The sequence below is a fragment of the Marmota flaviventris genome, chromosome X (genome assembly GCF_047511675.1).
Source record: "Marmota flaviventris isolate mMarFla1 chromosome X, mMarFla1.hap1, whole genome shotgun sequence".
Lineage (NCBI taxonomy): Eukaryota > Metazoa > Chordata > Mammalia > Rodentia > Sciuridae > Marmota > Marmota flaviventris.
In genome coordinates, this window is record NC_092518.1 from 99739946 (window position 1) to 99750741 (window position 10796).

The following is a 10796-nucleotide window of genomic DNA, read 5'->3' on the forward strand; positions in this document are numbered from 1 at the left end:
AGCTATACCTGCAGACCTACCCATCTGTTCTTGTGTGCTGTGTACTTTACTCATTAGAGCCCTTAGCACATAAATTAATTGTTGTTCAAATTCTTAGCACATAATTCATTGTTGTTCAAATTCTTGGTCTGATCACTATAACATCATTGCTATATTTGAGTCTGGTTCTGATGTTTGCTCTGTTTCATATATATATATTTGCCTTTTGGTATGCCTTGTAATTTTTTGTTGAAAGGTGGACATGATATACTGGGTGAAGAAACTGGTTATAGAACTTTAATAATATGGTGATAAGGTGTGGTGGGGGGGGGATGGGTTCTTTAGTCCTTTAACTAGGTCTTAGTCTCATTGACACTTTCTTTAGCTTCCTTGTCATCATCTATATTTTCAAATATACAAAAGCAAATCCTCTTGAATGCCTAGACTGTTGGTTGTATACAATAAACACATCAGCAATGGAGTTATATTTAGAGAACACTTCTCTCAGACCTCTTTCTATGGTATACAAGTTCAACCCAAACACTCAAAGACAACATCTGGGTTCAGGATTTGCCTGAGTGCCAACATGACACCTTTGAATAGACATGGGAGAATGACTGTTGGCTGTGCTATCTGCAATAATCTAGACTGTAAAACCTGCTACCAGAACGTCTATGGGAGTGGAAGCAGTACCATGACTGTGACCTTGCATTCTTCTGGACCAATGCCTAGATTTAGATATGGACTCATATTTTGATCTAGAATGCCTGGAATCTTCCTTGGAGTGAGCCCTTGCAGGGGTGTGCCTTGCAGATATCCCTGATCAGTGAGCACTTCTACTTCTAGAAGCAGAACTGGATTCTTGGCCTAATGCTTTCTGATTTCAGATTATTTCTTAACTTAAATTTTATTTCTTCATTCTTTTGATTCAAAGTCTGACTTCTTTTCATCTTACCCACTTTACACAAATTGTTTAATATTCTACAACTGGGACTTCTGGTCTGATAATTGGCATGCATTTTTCTTTTTTTAACTTTCAGCTTCACTTATTCTTGAGCTTCAAATACTCAGTTATAAAACTTGTCAAATGACGACTTCCACATTTTTCTTCTTCAACATTAACCCACTTTCCATAATTCTGCTAGCCACTGTTACTCATGACTCTCTCATTGTAGTTTTGACTTGTTATTCTTCAATAATGAGTGAATTTAACCGCTTTTCATTTAATTAACATTTATTTTTTATTTCATTTCAATTTTCTGTTCATATCTTTCACCCATATTTCTCTCGGTTTCTTATTGCTGACTTTTAGGAGCTTCTTATATGTAGAGGAAATTAGTTCTTTGTCAGCATGCATTACATATATTCATTTTCTTAGTCTGTTATTTCTTTTGGGTTTTTAGTAGTATTTTCTTGCCATGCAGAATTTCAAGAAACACTTAGCTGGTTAAATTTATTAGTCTTTTGATTAATAACTTCTGGGGTTTGTATTATGCTTAGGAAGGCCATTTATTATTGTTTATATGTTTTTGCTTTTTATGCTTACATTTTTGATTCATCTAGAATTTCTTTTGACATAAAGTTTGAATCAGGGGCCCAACTTGATTAGTATTATCTTTTCTTTTTCTTTCCTTCCTTTTATTTTTTTTCTGCACTGAGGATTCAACCCAGGAGTTCTCTATCACTGAGCTACTCTATCAGCCCTCCACCCTATTAGAAATTTTCATTTTGAGGCAGAGTCTCACTAAGTTGTTGAGGCGGGTCTTGAACTTGTGCTCCTTCTACTTCAGTCTCCCACAATATTTTCTTTTCAAGTGGCTGCCCAGTAGGATTTTTTGGTTTTGCTATTTTAACTAAATTCTTAAACATTTCCCCATTTCCTACATAGTTTTTTAGTAATTATATCAGTAATTTAATATTATATAATATTGAAAAGCTGTTAGAAATTTCTAACTTTTGTTATTATACATTAAGCTACAATGCCCTTCATGGAGTGTATCTTTTTTGTGTCAAAATTATTATTGTGAGATAAGTTATTAAGAATGGAATAATTGAGTTTTGCTAAGTATGATAACATTTGCTTTCCAAAAGTGTGGCAATTGTTCATCCTGCTATTGCTTAATAAATCCCATTAGTTTGGGATGTAATTTTGGGGCTATTATATTAAACTGAAAAACTACATATCAAAGCTTGCTCTACTTGACAGTTATTTGATTATTAGGGGATATGAATATTTTTAGTTCATTTACTTTTTATTTATTGGGCTTTGTGGTCAAGCAAATCTGGTTTTAAATTATAGATCTGCTACTTATTATCTATGCTACCTTGGTATTTTAGCTGAAAAATGTATATAATAACACCTGTGGTATAAAGTTGTTTTGATGATTCTGTATGTGGTATGCAAAATACCTAATTTAGGGACCAATCAATGAGTGACTTCTATTATTTTCATTTAACTTTGCATGAATTGTCTATCATATTCATTGTAAAAAAGTTATTATGCAAAAATACAGTTGGATAGATGAATAGTAGGATGGGGTACAGATTTATTAGCCATGAGACCTTGACCATAGCACTTAACTTTTTTCCTTTTTTCGTTTCTTTCGTGGAATTGGGGATTGAACTTGGGGGTGCTCTATCACTGAGATATATCCCCATATATTTTTATTTTGTGACAGGGTCTTAAATTGCCTGATTTGGCCTGGAACCTGCTATCCTCTGCCTCAGTATCCAGAGTCATGGGAATTACAAGTGTGTACCACCATATCCAATCTGAACAATTATTAAACCAAACATAATTTCTGTCAATTCAGTAGCGAGGAATATAATTTTAATATTAAACAATGAGGGCTGGGGCTTCAGTTCAGTAGCAGGAGCTCTTGCCTACCACGTATGAGGCACTGGTTCAATCCTCAGCACTACAAACAAAATAAATTAATAAAGATATTGTGTGTCCCTCCACAACTAAAAAAAAAATTAAAAGGGTTGGATATGATAAAGACAGAGGGAAGATCAATGGAATAGAAGGAGACTGAGGGAAAGGAAAGAGGGATGGGAAAAGGGAGGAAATGCAGAATGAATTTGACAAATTATTCTATGTGCATGTAGAAATATTCTACAGGGATTTTCACCTTTATGTATATCTATAAGGCACCAATTAAAAATATATATATATATACATGAGTGGAAGGTAGACCAGTAGAGTACAAGAATAGGGGGAGGAAGGAGGGGAAGGAAAGCAGGGAATGGAATGGAAATGGAGTTAAATCATATTCCATGCATGTATGAGTATCAAAATGAATTCAAGTACTAGATATAACTATAATGCACCATTAAAAGCAAAAAATTCAGGAAGAATGGAAGGTGGTTATAAAAGAATATTTCATTAGAAATATGCTAAGCTTGGTGATATTTTACCAAGGGGATTCAGAAAAACTGTAAAGAAATTTGAGAGAACCTTTTAATGGGATTAGCTTTAATTCTGGTCAATTGTTTTGCAGAATAAATCTACATGCAAACTTAAATAAGTTTATTTTCACAGATAATCACTGCTTTTTTTAAAAAAAATCAATTATAGCATGGAGATAATGTCACACATTTTTAGAAGTGACAATAGGGTTTTTTTGGGGGGTGGGTGGGTACCGGGGATTGAACTCAGGGGCATTCAACCACTGAGCCACATCCCCAGCCCTATTTTATATTTTATTTAGAGACAGGGTCTCTCTAAGTTGCTTAGTGCCTTGCTTTTGCTGAGGCTGGCTTTGAACTCACAATCCTCTTGTCTCAGTCTCTGGGGCTACTGGGATTACAGGTGTGCACCACAACGCCCTGCTGACAATAGTGTGTTTTAAGGAAATGCACAGACTTTCCTTCCAACCAAACAACAAATTCTGTATATGCCATGACTATAAGTTTGTTTTCAAATTCTTCTTTTATGACAAATTTCAAGTCATACTTGAGGTTGACAAGGAGCATAGAATGTGAACTTTTGTATGATTCATTCCAACAGGTTTGCATAGCTCTAATTTCTTTCACATTCACCCATCCTATGCATTGCTGCCTAATCATTTCATAAAGGGATCAAATTGACATGATTTTCTGACTACAGCTTCCCCATGTTTGGTAGGCTAAATACAAACTCCAAAGGAGGATTATAAAGGCCCTTTTAATAATGCTTCAAAATATGTTTTCCAATCTAATTTTCTTCCCTTTCTTTTTTCCTCTAACTACTACTCCTGACACACAACTGGTTCTTAAATTTAGTATGCATCAGAATTACATCCCAGGTGGGCACAGAGGCACATACCTATAAGAATTGCAAGTTCAAAGCTAACCTCAGCAACTTAGTGAAGCTGTAAGCAATTTAGTGGGATCTTGTTTCTCAATAAAAAATAAAAGGGGCTGGGTATGTGACTCAGTGGTCTAGCACTCTTGGGTTTAATCCCTGGTTAAAAAAAAAAAAAGAATTACGTCAGAAGCTCCACTGTAAATCCTTGAGCCATATCTCAAAGTCTGGCATTGACTTCCAGGAATTAGAGCTTTTAAAAAGCAAGGGGATTCCAAAACATTTGATGAACAGATCTCCCTTTGAGCAACAGCGGTCCAAGGCCTATTTTTGAAATGCCCTCCATTTTTTCAAAAGTTCACCTCAGTTTATACCTCTCCACCTTTATATTCTTCCAATTAAATTTCCTTCTTCTTTTGTACTACATGATATATCTTATATCAAACAGTCATGATCTTGCTAAAAATTATTTTCCCTCTGAAATCTTTGCTCAAACAGTGTTCTTTTTATACTTTGCTTGTATGTTTGACATTGATATTTGTATTCATCTTCCTCAATAGAGTTAGATTTTCTTCTAAGGTTTGAGGCCTTGGACATTTTTTTCTCACTCCAGAGCTTGGAACAGTGCCTAACATATAAAAATAGATGTCCAAGAAATGTTTTGCAAATGAATGAGTGAGTTGATGGAAATCTTTGGCTTTTACATTTAACTTCAGAAGAAATAGAAATATTATCTTAGAATTATTTGGTTAGATTTTGACTTAGGGCACAGACATTAAGCAATTTTTTCTTAGGATGAACAATCAGGAATTTTGGCAAACAAATAATAAGGTCTAAATTTCTTTATTAATAGTCAAATGATCAAAATCTAGTTTTAATACTGTGCTTGGTATAAAATATTTCAAAATTTGAATAGTGCAAATAAAGCTCTGTGCCACACAGCTGATGAATTTATTTAGCCAAAGAGAACTTCAGATTGCATTTAATTACATGACTTTAAATAGATTGAAATGTTAATATATCAAAGCCCAATGATGACAAATGTTTGCCGTAACAGGTGGTATTATTTTGAATCCAGGAACAATGATAACAATGAAAACAAACAGGAAAAAATCTTTAGCTTCACATTAGTGTCAAATATCCATATTTGGGATAAATTTTCAAATGAAATGCCAAAACTTAGGTTAACTGATAATGAGAATCTTCCATCTGGTCCTTTGTTTCAAATTAATAAAAACACTTACAATTTAAAGTACAAAATTTAAAAATGAGAGTCATTCATTCACAAATAGTTTTTGAGCTTCTATTTTGTCAGATTTAGCTCTAAGACTCAAGCATATATCAATGAATCAAAGAGGCAAAATTCTTATAATAGTTACTTTCTTGTATGAGAGGAGTCAGTAAATAAAAAAGATTAAACATAGATTATACACATACATATGTTTATGTGTGTATATACTATGTTAGGTGGTAATAAGGGCTATGATGAAAGACAAAGTAGAATATTGATGGTATTTTAGTTAGGGAGTGGTGGGAAATCCTCTTTAATAAGATGATATTTGAATAGAGATCTAAAAGAAGTGAGGGAATAGGTCATGTGGCTTTTTGAGGAAAGAGTATTCCATATGGTAGGGATAGTATTTGCAAAGGCCATGAGGGCAGAGTGTTCTTGGGGAATAGGAGGCATACTGAGGATGCCAGTGTGATTGAAGTGAAGTAGACCAGAATAAAGAAGTGAAAGATGAGGTCTCAGTAGTGGTGTGGTGTTGGTGTGTGTATGGGTTGGTGGAAGGGTAGTGGTGGAAGAGGGTGTCCATAAAGTATGGACCTTGTACTATGTTAAGAGAGGAGTAGCCACTGGGTGCTTATGAATAATAAATGATATGATATTTATTTATTTATATATTATCTGGAAAGTCTGTATCTCATTCTAAATTCTTTATTGATCTTTACTAGGCCACATTTTAGGTAATTACTTTGTTTAGAAGCCAAAAAGCTTGATCAGATGACAGCTTAGGCAGTATTAGAAAATTATCAATCAAAATGATTGTTTAATAATGATAGTTGTCATTCTTATTTTTAAATATCATCATAATAAGAACCACAATAACAGCAACAATAGCAGCAAAATGCGTAAGTGTTACCACTTATTTGATACTTGCTATGTTCACTCTACATTCACATATTTTCACATGTTCCTCACAATTACCTTTTTTTAGATTTATCCTCTGGCTTGCCTCTTTATTTTATTTTTTTTAGTTTTATTGATTTTACTTTTTTAAATACATCACAGCAGAATGTATTATAATTCTTATTACATATATAGAGTACAATTTTTCATATCTTTATATTTAGAGTATGTTCACGCCAATTCATGCCTTTATACATGTACTTTGTTTTTTTTATGAGTATGTACAAAATTCTCTCTTTATGTACAGCTATAATGCACCAATAAAAATGTGGAAAGAGAAAAAAGGAGATGAATGAATAAAGAAAATATTATACCTTCACAATGGAGCATTTTTCAGTCATTAAGAAGAATTAAATTATGTAATTTGTAGAAAATGATTGAAACTCAAAGTTATCATGTTAAATGAAATTAGCCAGACAGAGAAATATAAGTATGTATAAGTATCTCATGTTTTGCTTCATTTGTGGAAATTATTGAGTTCTTTGAAGTCCTTATATATTCTGGACATTAGCCCCTTGTCAGATGTATAGATTACAAATATTTTTCCCATTCTATAGGTTGTTCCTTCATTCTGTTGATTAGATCCTTTGCTGTGCAGAAGCTTTTTAGTTTGATGTAATCCCATTTGTTAATTTTTGCTTTTGAAATCATATCCAGAAAATCATTGCCTATACCAATGTCTTGAAGTTTCTCCCCTATATTTTCTTGTACTACCTTTAGATCTTTATTTTCAGTTGATTGCTGCAACTGGTGAGAGATAGGTCATTCTTCTACACATGGACTTCCAATTTTCCCAGTACCATGCATTGAAAATATTGTCCTTTCTCTAATGTGTGTTCTTTGCTTCTTTATAGAAATACAGTTGGCTGTAGTTACATGGGTTTGTTTCCAGGTTACCTATTCTGTTCCATTGGTCTACATGTCTATTTTTTTATGTTAAGGGCTTGTGTTTTTAATCACTGTGCTGTATGACTAAAAGTGGGTAAAAGTAGATTGATGCATTCAATCTTTTATCATGAAATTATTGTAACATGTTTTAAAACCACTTTATTCATTTTATTATAAATCTATAAGCAGAAAGTTATAAGCATTTGGAACCCTAAGTCCATTTAGAGTAGTAATATACTCTAAGTCCATGTAAACCTGTAGCACAATTACACTCTTCCTTCTAGATCGGTCTCTATGACAACCAGCCAGATTATTACCTTATTCTGTCCACATGATCCACATCTTGTTTATCTAATCTTTTAAACTGTCTGGACCTTGAGACCAATGATGACCCTGGCATGTATATCACTTTGAATGTGTAATATGTGGAAAAATACATTTGCTATTTCAGTCTGTCCCACACAAGTTACAAAAATGGCAACAAGGACAAAATACAAAGATGGATTGCTAAAAGAAAAAAATCAGAAGAGGGAATGAAAAGGTCACAAGACGGGCGAGGGGGAGAGGAAAAGAAGGGGATAAGACTCTCCCAGTGACAAAATGGCACAAGTCTCACCAGTCTACTGTAGATTCAGAAAGGATCTTCTTTCATTCTTCTCTCTGAGTAGAAAACACTGCAGAGGACTGGTGAACCTCAAGTTTCTTTTCTCCTCATTTATCTCCTTATCTTAATTCTCCCGAGACGTTCTCATATCACAAAGCCAAAAAAGGGAGAGAAATTGTTTTGAAAAGTTTATTCTATGAAACAAATTAGAATGTAAGCTCCTAGAGATTAAGGCATTTTAAAATTATCTTTATATTTCCAGTACCTGGTTCAGAATTTGGTGCATAGTAGGCCTTCAGAATATGATTGCTTGAATAAAGGTCAGGCTATAAAGATGGTGTGGATAATGTAGAAATGAACTTCCTACATAGGCACACAGAGGACTAATATTATAAAATGTTGAAACCAGCTTTCCAGTAATGACCATATTTTCTTCAATTAGCTGATGAAGAGGCTAAATGTTTCATTTCTTCACTCTCAATGTGCTTCCTACTCAAAGCTGCACATGCCTTTCAATAAAGGATGTTTTTCAGAGAGAGGAGGACCATTTTATTTTCTAGTTCCCATATTTAAACCTCATTAACTGACTGGTCCAAATCAATGAATTATTTTCAGATTTACTTTTTAACAACTGAAGTGACAAACTTATATCTTCTCATCTGACTCTACTGGCCTTCCTGCCTCATGTATGCTGTCTTGCACAGTGGGAAAGCATTATTAAGTTGGCTAACTGCATACTTAATTGAGTCCACATTTCTAGTTGACACTATTATTCACTTCTATGGAATAAAAGAGTTCCAGAGTATATCTGGAACTTAGAGTATTTGACAAGGGAGGGCTTGGGTTTTAGCTAGCCTAGAGCACTTGCCTAGTGTGTGCTAGGTCCTGGGTTTGATTTCCAGCCCTGAAAAAAAAAAGATCAATAGGAAAAACAAATTTTTAGAAATACACATTCTTCTCAAAATGATAAATATATTTTGAAAGTATAGGTCAAGTTATTTATGCATCTTTCTCTTATGTGTTTTTACAATTTTAGCTTTCTTTAAGACTATCTCAGCACTCCAAAGGGATTTGTGCAATGAGTTAAATTATGTAAACAAATACTTACACTCCTGTAATTCAGGCTCATTTTACTTTATTGACTTCATCTTAGCTATGGCCATTTGCTTTTGAATTAAGAGTGAGTAAAGAAAAATATTCCTTAACAACAGCATTTTACTTGTGAGATTGACTCACAGTATATTATACTTACAAATTACTCTCACTTGTTGAGATAATATGCTAATCTCTTAAAACATTTTTTATATACTTTTACCCAGAGAGACCCAGAATGCCTAGAAGTCCCTCTGGTATTGGAGAAATTAATTCCTCTTGTGCTTCATATATACTAGGATGGTGTAGTGGAAATATGTTCATCTACATGTTCACCAAATGAGTGTTCAATTTACTGCAACTCATTTATTTATTTATGTGGGGTTTGAGGTTCACTTTTATAGTTTACTGGTTGTTTGACATTGGGCAAGTTGTTTAACTCTCTGTTTCAGTGTTCTCATTTCTCCTCATATATGATAGAGATGATAAACATCTTTCAAGATAGTTGCAAAATATTCAAAAAATGTATTGAGTGCCCAGCAGAGTGCTTGGTACCCTCTTTTATAAAAACTCACATTTTTAATCATTTATTTTTTATTAGAACATTATAGTTATATAGCATAGTTGGGTTCATTTTGACAAAACTATACATGTGTGCAATTTGTTTTATTCTGTTTCAATACTTATTTTCCCACTTACTTTCTCTTCCTCCTCCTTGCCCCCCATTATTTCTGTACTCATCTTACTTTAGCTCATTTATTTATTTAGTTTTGACTGGTGCTTTCTACATATATATATATGCATATAGAATTATTTTGTTAAAGCAATTCTGTATTTCCTCCCCTTTCCCATCCCTCCCTCTTGATCCCCTTCTTCTACTCCACTTACCTTCCCTATATCTTTATGATACCCAACCCTCCTTTCCCTCTTATTTCTCTCTAGCTTCCACATATGAGAGAAATCTTTTGACCTCTGATTTTTTGAGTGTGGCTTATTTCACTTAGCATGATGTTCTCCAATTCTGTTCATTTACTGGCAAATGCCATAATTTCCATTTTTATTTATGGCTGAGTAAAATTCCATTGTGTATATATATATCACATTTTCTTAATTTATTCATCTACTGATAGGTATCTGGATTGGTTCCATAACTTGGCTATTGTGAATTGTGCTACTATAAACAATGATATGGCTATATCACTATAGAATGATGATTTTAGTTCTTTTGGATAAATATCAAGGAGTGAGATAGCCGGGAAATATGGTGGTTCTATTTTGAGTTTTTTGAGGCATCTTCATACTGCTTTCCAGAGTAGATGTACTAATTTGCAATCCCACCAACAATGTATGAGTGTGCCCTTTCCCCATACAATCACCAGTACTTATTATTATTTGTATTTTTGATAATTGCCATCCTGACTGGAGTGAGATGAAATCAGTGTATTTTTTTGGGAGGGGGTATTAGGAGCACTCAACCACTGAGCCACATCCCTGGATCTATTTTTGTATTATATTTAGAGACAGGGTCTCAGTGAGTTGCTTAGTGCCTCACTTTTGCTGAGGCTGGCTTTGAACTCACAATCCTCCTACCGCAGCCTCCCAAGCTACTAGGATTATAAGCATGCACCACTGTGCTGAGCTGAGATCAGTGTAGTTTTTACTTGTATTTCCCTGATTACTAAAGATGTTGAATGTTTTTTCATGAATTTGTTGGTCATTTGTGTTTCTATTGAGAAATGTCTGTTTAATTCTTTTGC

At 33.9% G+C, this 10796-nt stretch overlaps 1 pseudogene; it reads right to left on the reverse strand.

Annotated features, from left to right (window-relative positions):
* Positions 1-332: 332 nt before the first annotated feature.
* LOC114089762 (transformer-2 protein homolog beta pseudogene) lies at positions 333-1138 on the reverse strand (annotated as a pseudogene).
* Positions 1139-10796: the final 9658 nt, after the last annotated feature.